Raw genomic sequence first — 11,479 nt, forward strand, 5'->3', positions numbered from 1 at the left:
AAGTAGCATCATTATTATTGACCAAGAAAGATTTTGTAGCCTAGTTTTCTATTCATATAAACTTTTTAATGGTTGTGTCTATAATCTAGTGTGCATTTGAATTGCATTCCTATTTGAAGTGTCTATAGGGCATATTTATCTATCAGTATTAGACCTGAAAATGTCAATTTCTTATTGCTGCTATTCGCTGACCCTCTAATACCCCTTTTACACCAAAGCTAAAACCTGGATTATTGCAGGGTTAACCCGGGTAGCTCCTTGGTGTCAATGGGGACAGGGTTGGAGTCCCGGGTCGAGTGACCCAGCAATCCTACCCAGGTAAAGGCCCCCATACATCAGCATTTTGCAATCGATTGTGTATAAAAGCGGTATTACATGGCCCATTCCACCCAGTACAAAATGCTCTGCTCCTGGACTTCCCACGTAATTTTTGATTGCAGATACCTGTGTTGAAACATTTGTCTCATCAATTACCAAGTTCAACACAGGTGGCTGCAATCATAAATTAAGTGGGAAGTCGAGGAATAGAGCATTTTCTACCAGGTGGAAGGGGTCATGTTGGAGGGTAGGTATTCGCTGCAATAGGAATTATTTTTCACCTTAGTGTACTAATATACGAGGAGTGATTGAAAAGTAATGAGACTATTTTTCGATTTTTTTTTTTATTCAGAATCTGATGACTCCACAGGATCTGAACATTTTTTTTCAAAGTAGTAACCTTCACAGTCAATAAATTTTTTTAAGCATTTCAACAATGATTCAGAGACGTGCAGTAGACTGTTTTGTGACATCACTTTTAGTGTTGCAGCTGTGGCATTTTTCACTTCAACCACTGTTCAGAACTTCTTTCCGCCTTGTTTTTTTTTCAGGGTTGGGAATTCCCAGAAATCACAGGGCGCTAAGTCTGGGCTATATGGAGGGTGTTCCAGTGCTGTCCCAATAATTTCAGTCAGTGCTGCCAATGAAACAGCATCAATATGTGGTCGGGCATTGTCTTGGAGCAAATACCACTATGGTAAATGAGGTCTTTTCTTCCTCATGGCTCCACACAAATGGGTTTGCAGGACGTTTGCATTGTAGTCACCATTAATTGTCTATCCACTGGGAACCCAGTGCTATAGGATCATATCGTACGCATAAAAGAATAGCAGACATGCTGAAGGAATCACACAGAATTTTTGGACGGACGCAAATTCGCATGTTACACTGGACTGTTGTTTGGATTCCAGATCATAATGACGAATCCACGATTCATCACGTCACAATCGATGTCATGAAATCTGGTATCCTCTCTGACTTTTGAACGTTGTTCTTGCATGTTTGAACTCATCGTCGCATCTGTTCTTCTGTGAGATTTCTGGGTACCCACTTGAAACACACGCAATGCATTTTCAGTTCCTTTATCACAATATGCTGAACCCGTTCGAATGAGATACCAAGTGAAGACGTAAGTTCGCGTAGAGTTAACCTTCTGTCATTTTGCAATATCTACAAAGCTTTGGTAACGTTGACATCTGTAACCCCGGTGGATGGTCAGTCACTCGTGTATTACCCTCTTTGACGTGCTTCCACCACCATAATACTGCAGCATGGCTAATTGTTTCTCCACCGTATGGGAATGTGAGGGAGGGATTGTATTTCTACACAGGTGAGGGAGGGGAATATCAAATGTGTTACAACACGGGCGAGGGAGGGAAAGGTGTTACTACACAGGTTGAGGGAATAGAATGTGTTAGTACACAGATGAGGAATGGTATTGGATGCTTCTTCCACTATCTTAATTGGGCAGGGCAGCGGGGAATAAAGCTGGGTACAGGAGCGGCTCTAGGCATGGGCAAGCCGGGCCGTTGCCCGGAACGCCACTGTATCTGGCGGGTGCAAGAAATGCCCACCCTCCCGGCGCTATAGTGAATATGTAAGCTCAGGGGGAGGGAGCAGAGGAGGGAAGGGGTGGCAACACAGGACAGCGCTGGGCGCAGCAAAGTCTAGCGCTGGCCCTGGCTGGGTACACACCTAAAGATTTTCTGTCCAACCATCCAACTAGTTGCTTGGTTGGAATGAAAATCTGGTAACGTATGGGAGTAACTTATGATCAGCAATTTGCTCCTAAATGCTAGAAAACAGATGAAAATGGTCATTCAGACAAGTTTGTTAAATGTTTGATCTAAACAATTTGTTCAAACAACAGTTTTTATCCATTTTCCGGCGTTTGGGAGCAAATAGCTGATTGTCATTTGCTTTCATACCTTACCAGATTTTCATTCCAACCAATCAACTAGTTGGATGGTTGGACAGAAAATCTTTACGTGTGTATGCACCTCTTAGACCATTGTTTTCTCCAAACTTTCCTATGCTATCCAAATGCTGCCAGTTAAATTGGTTATTTCAGATTATAGGGTATATTTACTAAAGTGCAGGTTTTTAGAAGTGGAGTCATTGCCCATAGCAACCAATCAGATTCTAATTGATTTATTAATACATTTGACTGGTCCAAGGAACTCTAAATGTCATTTGATAGTGATTGTTATGAATACTTTTTTGTATTAATTGGTAGACACATTTTTGACATATTTTGGGTATATTTTGTATGGGAAAATCCAATAAATATATCATAGAAAATAAGTGTGTTGTTGCTCAGGCACTGTGTTTAAAAAAATACCATTAGGGTACCATTGAAGTGAACCTGCACCTTAATCTGTACCCCAGGACACAATTATCAAGTGTATTATGAACAGTATGAATAAAAATGTAGTTTGATCAAGCACGTATTATTCATGTCCAATCTATAGATATAGAAAAGTAAAAAAAATGAGTGACATGAAAAAAGTCAAACGTTTTTTCGGCACGTTATTTCTAAAATAGTTAGACTCTTTCAGACATGTCAATAAAGTAATTCTATTATGTTCACTGTACATTTTCCATACAAAAAATATCAATATCAGAAATGAGCTGTCAACCTTTCTATTTCCAAAATCTACTACACAAACTTTGAAGCTGACATGACAGAAAGTCAAAGAGGAAAAACTGAAAATATTAAATCACATTTTGTATGTGTTGATTTGTAACATACATTGGGCCTGATTCAGAGCCGTTCGCTATTTGCGGTCGTTCGTTCAAAAACAAGGGGTGGCTATTCAAATGATCCGTTCGCAAATTGCAGTCTGTTCACACCTCTAAGTCTGAACGAGCGAGCAAAACATACGCTCGTTTATTTGATAAAAACGCCCCCTGGCCGCACGCACCATACGTTATGTCCGCTATTTATTAGATTAATCGAGTACATCGTACAGCGTATGAACTGCTCGCTATTCTTGTGGTTGGTGTTTTCAACCGCTATTTTGCGAGCAGTTCTGAGTTAAAAAAAAACAAATGACGTGGTCAATGACGCTGCTGTATTAATTATGCACTCCCTTAAAACGCCCGTTTTGACCTTTAAGCACGCCTGCGTTCGGATCTCCACTCCCTGTTTTCAAGCACCTTCCCCTTGTTACCACCCACATACGCCTCATTCTGTCACTCAAAATAGCAGGCCCTCACTATATTGCGTACCAACGATTTTCAGCTGCACTGACTGGTTCGCGCATGTGTACTAAAAACCGTACGCATGCGCAGATGTGCGAACATCGCTCGGAACGAGCGTACTGCCGCTAGCGAGTGGCTCTGAATGAGGGCCATTACTAGCTACTTTTTAAGCTATTTGTAATTGCTTAATGTTGTACATACATTATTTACCAAGCATACCAGAAGACAAAAAGATATAGGGCCGTATTCAATTAGCGGCGATAATGGCCGTTTTTTTTCGCCATAGATGAAAAAAGCTGTTTTTCTTCAAAAAAAGGTGATATTTTTGCCAAAAAACAGGCGAAAACGCAATTGGTGAAAAGAAACTTGAGAAAAGTTTTCTCCATTCCAGACCAGTCCCTAAAGATAAATGACCCCAAAAATTACATAAATTGCGCACTTTGGAGAAAAAACGACCGCAAAAATTTCAGGTTACAAAAAAAATTTTGAAAATGGTTTTAATGTATTGGGTCTGATTTTCTGGGGACGGTATGAATGAGTGAAGTATTTTAAACATCGCACGCGGTCGCAGCAGGCAGTTTTTTTATCATTTTTAAAATTGCGTTTGTGTGACACGAAAATATACTCGCATCAATTTTAACATACCCCCAATTTACATGGAACAATAATTTCCTGTAAAAAAAATTGCTTCCTATAATTTTCAACGGTTTTTTTTACATTTTTTTTTCACCCAAAATTGTGTGGTCGTTTTTACGCTAAAGTGCGCATTTGTGTTTTCGCTTGTTTTTTGGCGAAAATATCACCGTTTTTTATGGAAAATGGCCATTTTCACCTATGGTGAAAAAAAACATCAGTTTTCGCCACTAATTGAATACGGCCCATAGTATTAAATTGTGATATACATTTGTTATATCCTGCTATGCAAGGGATTATTTATGACAAGGAGTATCTTGCTAAAGTTTTTGCACATGTCATTACACAGACGGTAGAGACTATTTCCACTTCAGATTCTGTACCTGGAGGTGACGTGCACTGAGGGAGGAAGTGTAGTTTCCTGCTCAAACAGTCCATCAAAAAAAGAAAGTTAACCCCTTGCGGGCTTGCTTCGCTCACCACATGGTTATATTCCCCCTCTTAGCCCACTTGGATGGTAGGGAATGACGTTGGACACTGGCTGATGACGTCATGGTCAATCTACACAGAATGGGATCTAGCTGCTTCCTTACACAGACAAACCACTGCCTACAGTTCCCAGCAGCCTCTGCAGCTGCTTAAGATGTCAGGAGGACATCACATGTACTGTGTCGGTTGCTATGAGAAGTGACCGTTGGAAGTAAGTGGCAGTTGGTGCAGGAGAGGTGTGAGGGAGGAGGGGAGGGTGCGTGTGTGTGTGTGCGCGCGCGCGCGCCGGTGTGACACAGAGAGAACGTGTTACATGCAGTAAGAGACAGCAGCATAAATAAATATAATGAGCAGAGAACAGACAGGCGCATTGACCAGAGTAGCTGAGACTCACAGAGCTGGGCAGTAACGTACTCACTGGATGTAAATCAGCAGTAATCAGGCCTGATACTTACCTAATACACTAGGAGGCCTTGTTTACATGAGGGACTGTTTACGCTACAGGAAAAAGTTTTGCAAACAGAATCTGATGACCGGCCGCAGCATAAAGAAGACAATGGCCCTCATTCAGACCCGGACGCAAGCACTGAGCGCTCGCAACCGGGTCGATGTTTAGGCCCTGTGCGTGCGCAAGCCCCGGAGCGAGAGATAAATTCTCTCGCTCCAGAGCTCACTACAGAAGGGTTGGCTGTTGATGTTGATCGACAGCTCGGCCCGTTTTGTAGGCGGGGGGGTGGTTTCACAAACGGAGGCGTTCCTTAATGAATGCCTGCCGTTTTGTGGGCGGCCGCACTGACATCAGCAGTGATGTCAGTGGGGAGCTTCCTGTTCGATCAGAGCAGAAGCTCCCTGGGGCTTGCGGTTGCCGAGACCCAACTTTAGGGTCTCATCGCAAGCCCCGATGGTCGCGATGGTCTTGACCATCACCACCATCAACCTGGTCGGTCGCTAAAGCTGTGGGTGGTAACCCACAGCTTAGCTAGCGACCAGGAGGCCGCACTTAAAAATAGAAGCGGCCGCCCTCATTCATAACGAGCGCTCTCTTCTTGCGAGCGCCTCTGAATGAAGGCCACTATGTGCACCACCCCAAGTCCGGCACCGAACTGATTACACTTGCAAATATACAGGTGTATGGGTTTACTAATGAGACTCTTGAAAAGAACTATATTTTATTTATGATGTTGATACTAACATGATAGTTACAGGTATTTATGGATCTGAATACTAAATAGCTGTAGCATCATATACATATGTATTGAATTCTTGGGCATCTAATGTGTTTTATTTTTAATATATATATATATATATATATATATTTATTGAACATAGTGTTAAGTTAGGGTTCTTACATGTTTACATTCCTTCAATATTGGTCTTGTGGCTGTGCTACACCTTTGTATACATTTATTGAAAGAAAACCTGGCAGAACTTTTTTTAGGTTTCTATTAGCAGACAAATAATGGCCAGGAATTTATTAATAAAGAAACATAGGCCCTCATTCAGAGCCACTCGCAAATAGCAGTACGCTCGTTGCGTTCCGATGTTGACTAACCACGCATGCGTCGGTGTTACACTGCGCATGTGCGTACGGCAGATTGCAAGCTTTTTTCTGTCGTTCCTAAAATAGCGTACAGGAAGTGACATGTCAAATGTGATTGACAGAACAGGGCGTTTTTGGGTGTTGACGGGGGTGGAGATGGAAAGACGCAGGCGTGGCGAGGCATTTTTGGGGCGTACATACATTAGCAGATGCGAACGTCAAATGTGTTCGGACCGTCACATACGTCACTGGAACATCCTCTTTCCCTTCAAAATGCTCGCACAGTTTAGGGTCTGGATTACTCGACCACATTGGCGATGGCCTTCTCCTCCGTCCCGGGACTCCACGATGTGGCAGCGATTAATCGCGGGTGGTCACAAAAGCAATTAGTGTTGTATTGAAAACCGGCTTGGTATGTGTTTGGAAAGCAGTTTATTGGGATAGCACAAAACCGTACGCAGGTGGAAATCATACCTGCTAATGTCAGGATTACACAATCAATTGGCGTACATTTTTTTGGGGTTTTTTTGGCCTCAATTTGTTGTTTATGGCCTATTGTGACAATAATGTCATCATGTTTTAATTAGCTCCCCTTTTTTTTTTTAATGTGCAATTTGCATCGTTATGTGATTTTTTAAACGTTCCTTCAAGAGGCCTTTTTTTTATACAAATGAAATGGTTTTTGGTGTCCTTTTTTGCCTTTAGGGCCAGGATTAAATGTAACCCATTTGTACAATAATGTCACAATACAATGTCAGATTTTTTTCAGAAATTTATTGTTTAAACACAAACCAATTGGCATAATATTTTTTTTTTTTTTTTCTGCCAAAGATACTTTTTATCAAAAATAAATAATCAATAACTGATAACATAAACGTACAAAAATAACTTAAAAACATTTCACAAGAAAGGAGAGGGAAGTTTTGACCAGAAAGGAATATGAGCCAAGCACAGAAGGAGTGTGGGAAAAGTCGCCATTGCTGTCACCGTTTTTTCGCCCGTTTGGATGGGGGAGGGTGGGCGCCAGACCGGGTCCGGGATGCCATCGGGCTGGCCTGTCCAGAGGCAGATGTTGTGGCCTCTGGACTAGGCACAGGGCTAGGCACATTTGGAGGATTGGCTGATGTTGTGCCAGAGGTGGAGGATCCTGATGTTCCGGCAGGAAGGGAGGTCGGCTCCACCATGTGCTGGCGAACGAGCTGCTCCAGGGCATCGGCGATGCGGATGTTGGCCCTGGTATTTTCCGCCAGGGCCTGACCAATGGTCACGTTGGCCGCAGCATTTTGCTCCAGGGCCTCAGCCACCCGTATCAGACTGGCGTCCATCCTCTGCAGAATCTCCGTATGGAAATCCGATTTGAAATTGAGTTCTGTGAGGAGGCCCACTGCCTGCGAGGGGGCACGCCCTGGACTGGCTTCAGCAGGGTCCTCAGCCGGATGTACTGGTTCCTCCCCTGCAGAGCCAGCAGAAATTCTGCGGCCAAGGCTTCCCTCTGGAGCAGACTCATCCGCCTGTGTCTCTGTTGGAAAAATGAGAAAAGACTCACATTAGAATCTACATATTGGCACAATAGCATTTCAGAGTTGGTGACATCACAATACTTACCTGGGCCAACATGAGGAGCCGCAAAGTCTGGCATGTCCGTATCCATGTTGGACACGCCAAACACCTCCACAGGCTGCACACACCCCTGTGCCAGCTCTTCTAAATCCGTCAACTCCAATGACACAGGGGTGGGACCCCCACCTGTCCCCCTTGCATGCCTAGCCCTGTCCGCGAGTTTTTGCTTTAGGCGATATTTGAAGTCGCCCCATCTGTGGGGAAAAATGGAAGCCATTATCCTTTGGTTTAAAATGGGGTTTGTTTTTAGGGGGGGCAAGGGTTTACTTACCGCCGTTTGACATCCCGGGCTAGACGGACATAATCACCCACTCTATTGACAGCAACGGCTACCTCTTCCCACATTCTCCACTTCTGGCTTAGACTCATATTCCTGTCTGCCTGTGGCAGGATGTCCACACACTTCTGGATCAAAACCTCCATCTCCTTTCTTGTGAAATGTGGCTGCCTTTTTTTTTTGCCCGCTTTGGCCGGAATACTGGGCCCAGCATCCTCTTCCATGTCATCCTCCTCACCTATTTGTGTAAATTTACAGAATTCACAAAATCACAACTTGCCTAATCTTATGTTTCAAATTAATCGTTGATAGAAAATGCATGAAAGACTTACCGCCTGACTCTTGTGCATTTTTTCCTTGGTCTGTCGCCATGTCTGAGGTCCAAACAAGAAATACACCAGAATTTGAATGTGTTTTCGTGACGTATTTATACATGCGTCCTTATTTTGCGGCCGCATCATTGATTGTGCGGCCCTATGATCCCTCCTTAATTTGTGCGGGAAACGAAACACTATTTATGGCTTGGTGTGTCTCAAGTCGAGGTGGCGTTTTTGGATTGTTGGAGGTTATCTTGGCTGGAGTTTATTGATTGCGTAGAAAGGAGTTGGAGGTTGGAGATTCGTTTGTTGGTTAGATTTGCGTTTTTTTTTCCGTTATCTTTGTTGGTTTATATTTTTGGGACCTCGTTTGTTGATTTGGTAAGTTTTGTGAAGTCTAACTTTTGTTCAATTGTTGTTTCATTGTGTTTCGTATATTTTGTAATTTTTGGATACCTAATTTATTCTATTTTAGATTTTGTTTATTTTCGACCCCAAAGACCTTTTGATTTTGCATCTTAGATATTTGCTCTTGGTAAGTCCATTTTTTATCTTGTATTAGCGAACTAATTAGCGCATTTTTAGTAGTTACTCTTGTGACTTGTATTAGCGAACTAATTAGCGCATTTTTAGTAGTTACTCTTGTGACTTGTATTAGCGAACTAATTAGCGCATTTTTAGTAGTTACTCTTGTGACTTGTATTAGCGAACTAATTAGCACATTTTTAGTAGTTACTCTTGTGACTTGTATTAGCGAACTAATTAGCACATTTTTAGTAGTTACTCTTGTGACTTGTATTAGCGAACTAATTAGCACATTTTTAGTAGTTACTCTTGTGACTTGTATTAGCGAACTAATTAGCGCATTTTAAACAGCTTAATAATCATTCTAACTTTTTGATGGTTTAGCTTTCGCTTTTTGAGCCAACATTTCGACCCGTTTTGATGTACTGTGTTAAATGTCGCTTTGCAGTTTTGCTAAATGGGTGTTTGGCATATTTGAACTTTGGTCTAGCACAAAATGTATCCACAAAAATGCACAGAGTGAAATGTGTCAAGTAATTTGGTTGTTTATTTTCAGTTTGGACGTATCATGACAATACCCCGGCATGTAAGCAGCAATGGATGGTATCATCAAGCTAAGTTGTTTTAATATAGTTTTGGGGTGGGTCAAAAGCCTTACTTTGAAATTTTTGAATTTCAGGTTGATCTGGGGAGGATTGTTCTGGTCATGCTCCCGGAAGCCGACCAACCTCAATCTCATCCCAGGCGTAGGCATCGTAGGCATGCAAGGCCCCAGATATTTCGAACACGTGTCACCCTTTTTGGAATGCCCGATGATGAGGTTTTAAGACGCTACCGTCTACCTCCCAAAATCATCATAGACACTCTCATTAATAGAAAGTGATCTTGAGCGGCAAATTGACAGTCCAACGGCAATACCACCACTGACGCAATTTATGGCGGTGTTACATTTCTGTGCCTCAGGATCGTTTCAAACAACGGTGGGAATAGTGGCGGGCATCTCCCAATCCTCCTTTTCCCGGATCCTGAGGGCAGTGATGGAGGCACTTTTCAAGCACCTCCATCATTTTATTCAAATGCCTTTGGATATGGGTGCCCTTAGTGTGGCCAAGGCCAATTTTTACCAAATAGCTGGCTTCCCACACATCATAGGGGTTGTGGATGGTACTCACATACCACTTCAGCCTCCAGCACGGCTGGAGGCAATATTTAGAAACAGGAAACACTATCACTCCCTGAATGTAATGGTGGTATGTGATGCCTCCCTCCAGATCCTGTCCCTGAATGCTAAGTTACCAGGAAGTGCACATGACTCCTTCGTCATCCGGCAATCAGGGATATGGCAGAAATTAACCAACCTACAAGCTGGTGATGCGTGGCTTCTGGGTAAGTGGAGACCTTTAGTACATAACAATGTTAAGCTTGATACACAGTGTTCCTGATGTTGTCTCTTATTTTTCACAGGAGACAGTGGATACCCTTGCATGTCCTGGCTGCTCACTCCTTATTTGGCTCCCACACCAGGCCCACAAAGTGAGTATAATTCCGCACTTACAGCCACCAGGCAAGTGGTGGAGCGCTGTATCGGCCTTTTAAAAGGCCGATTCAGATGCCTCCACCGCTCTGGTGGCGAGCTCATGTATTTGCCGGATATGGTGTCGAAAATTGTGGTCCTGTGTGGGATATTTCACAACATCGCCATAAGGAGTGGTGTCCCAATGCAGCCAGAGGATGCCTTACCTGAGGATGGCCCCCCCGAGGTTGGTCGGAGGTCAGTATGTGGGGGGGCCATACGCGATGATGTGGTGGCCAGATTTTTTAGGTAAGTTTGACCCAAACTACAGTGTTTATACCTAATGTGTTTGTGTTTGTTTGCGAACATCTAATTTATTTATTTTTTTTCACCATCTTCTGTTTGTTCACATAATCTTTGCCACTCCAACGCTCACTACTTCCTGCTACCCTTACCAAACCTGGATCTGGTGATTTTGTCCATATATTCTGGAACCCATATCGCAACGCCATGTTTGTGGAATCATGTTGGCCTGGTCCTTCGTCAACCAGTTCTTGATTGTTTTTTTTAATTAAATATTTTATTTGTATGTGTTGTATTTGAGATTATCACTGTTTTTTTTTTTGGGACTGACCACTTTGATTTCTCATTTATGTTGTGAATAAATGTTTGGAGAGTGAAATGGTCTTCCTTTTTTTGGACGTTAACAGCAAGTGTAACCAGGTTAACACACCTTACAATTGACTAAGGGGTAATCCAGTACTGACACCAGTTGATGTAAACTGAAATATGTTTGCAGGTTCCCAACCCACACCAAAAGGAAGCCTGTCCAAACCTTTGGATTTTGAAGATTGGCCTAAGCAGCTTGCACACCAACTAGGGACCTGTAAAATGGCGAAATATCTAATTGACACTACACCCAAAAAGGGAAATGACATTGTTACTGTTATGTGTTTCTTGTGGCTGTTTAACATACAAATACAAAATACAATCTAACTTTTAAAAAAGGGAAATCCTTGCAGGAACAGTCTACTTATGTCAGG

The sequence above is a fragment of the Taudactylus pleione genome, unplaced genomic scaffold (genome assembly GCF_031769625.1).
Source record: "Taudactylus pleione unplaced genomic scaffold, aTauple2 ptg000017l, whole genome shotgun sequence".
Classification (NCBI taxonomy): Eukaryota; Metazoa; Chordata; class Amphibia; order Anura; family Myobatrachidae; genus Taudactylus; species Taudactylus pleione.